Genomic DNA, 2,500 nt, shown 5'->3' on the forward strand with positions numbered 1-2,500 from the left:
CAAAAAGTCCTACGATTCTTTTCTTCTTCTTCTTCCTTCCCTTTTTCTTTTTTCACTTTTCTTCCTCATTCATTGAACAAAGTCATTTCATATATTTCTGTGCATTATTTTTAATCTGTTTGGGGATTAGAGGTTGTTTTTATATGTATACAAACAGAAATACACAATATGTGTCCTGAGAGCGGTTGCCGTGACGTGATCATAAAACTCTTGTGCTGAGACGAAGATGTAGACAGCATGAACATTCCATTTTCTCAAGTTCGTGACCTGTTGGCCTCGAAATCATTAATCGGCAACTGTACTCTACAGTATATACACATGGGAATGACAAACACATACATACACGCGCAGACGCAATCACAGACACACAGACACACAGGTACAGGTACAACTACTCCCACTCCCTCATAAACAAACCAACGCCTTCACCCACTGGCACGTCTGCCGCTCCCCCTGGACACCCGAAGAGCTCACGACCTGGTCCAATAAACCACTCGGTCAAGTGCTGTGGCGAACGAGGCAGTCAGTAAACAGCCGTTGTCATCAGGCATATTAAGATGCAAGCTGCCCATTTCTGCCACTATTCAGACATGTACGGCAACGTGTCTCTCCTTCTGGGGAGGGACATGCTGCTTCTGTCTGTTGCCATGTCTCTGCCCGATGTGGCACTGAGAGAAGAATCCCTGGCGCCTATAGCGGGTGGCGGGTCTTCTGGGACGTCTGTGAGGAGTGGCTCTGCTGTTGAGGTGTGGCTCCTGGAGAGATCCTCTCCGTCAGAGAGGCGAATGTGAGTCTGTGTGTGTGTTTCCATGTATGGATGTGTACACACACACACACACACAGAGATGTGTAATATATATATATATATATATATATATATATATATATATATATATATATATGCATATATGTATGTATGTACGTATGTATCTAATAACAATCCATTGTAACGATTTTCCTGTTTTCATTTTATTCATATTTCATTTCTTGAGTGAATTGTGTCTAGTTTGAGTTAAATCTGTTTCACTGATCTTCAGTAAAATCATCACGTATTTCTTCTTACTCTCTTCTCTCTTACATCTTTTACTCTCTTCATTTTATCTCATTCCTCGTGTCCACTGAAGATGTTTTGTTATGATTTGCTAGATAAGAAAATATTAAGAAATGTTAAGTTTCATTTTTATAATATTCATAGAAGTATCCCGAGCCACCCTTAAAAAGACAAGTCCACAAACATACACGTGTGTGTGTGTGTGAGTGTGTGCATACAGGCATATATGTATGTGTATATATATATATATATATATATATATATATATATATATATATATATATATATATATATATATATATGTATATATGCATGTATGTAAATATGTATATATATGTATATTTCTACAAATATATACGAATGGTTAGGTATGTATATGTATATATACACATATATACACATTTATGTATATATATACACGCATATACATGTATATATGCACACATAAATGTAAGCATATATATGTGTGAATATATACATATATATATATATATATATATATATATATATATATATATATAAATGCATATGTATATGTTGTATATGCATATATATGCATATCTATACATATGTATTCATATATGGCATGTGTGTGTATATATGTATGTACATTTATTTATATGTATATGAATGCACGCAGACAAACACACCTACACACAGACACTCACACACGCACACAAACACATAAATATATGTGTGTGTATGTATATATATATATGCATATATATGTATATATATGTATATTTATATACATATATGTGCATATATATGTGAATATATATATATATATATATATATATATATATACATATATATATATATATATATATATATATATATATATACATATATATATATATATATGCATGTATGTATATATATATATATATATATATATATATATATATATATATATATATATATATACATATATATATGTATTTGCAAAATTGATTATATATTATCTATATGTAGAGAGGCATATATGTGTATAAACACACTATTATGCATATGTATACATATATGTTCATATATGTTTGTATGCCTGTGTTTCTGTGTGATTGAGTGCTTCTGTATGAGCGTGTGAATGAATATATGTATAGTATAATTCTATTTTACAGATATACGTATCGATAAAAGCGAATGAGATTGATAAGCAAAGAGAAGAATGCAACTCGATAAGAACTTTCGCCGGAATTTTTTTCACCTCGTGACTGAGCCGTTTATCATTGCCTCCGAAAGGGAGGTTGTGTCTCCGGTCGTGTTTGTTTGTTTGTTCGTTGGTTAGCAGGATAACTCAGAAAGTTTTAATATTTCTTTCTGAAATTTCCAAGGTGTTTCTTAGTCTAAATTATGTGCCATTGAATTTTGTTGGCGATCCGGATATTATCTGTTCGTTTGTTAGCAGGATAACTCAAGAGTTTATGCCAGGTGAGCCTTAGTCCAACT

This window comes from Penaeus vannamei, chromosome 38 (genome assembly GCF_042767895.1).
Source record: "Penaeus vannamei isolate JL-2024 chromosome 38, ASM4276789v1, whole genome shotgun sequence".
NCBI classification, from domain to species: Eukaryota; Metazoa; Arthropoda; class Malacostraca; order Decapoda; family Penaeidae; genus Penaeus; species Penaeus vannamei.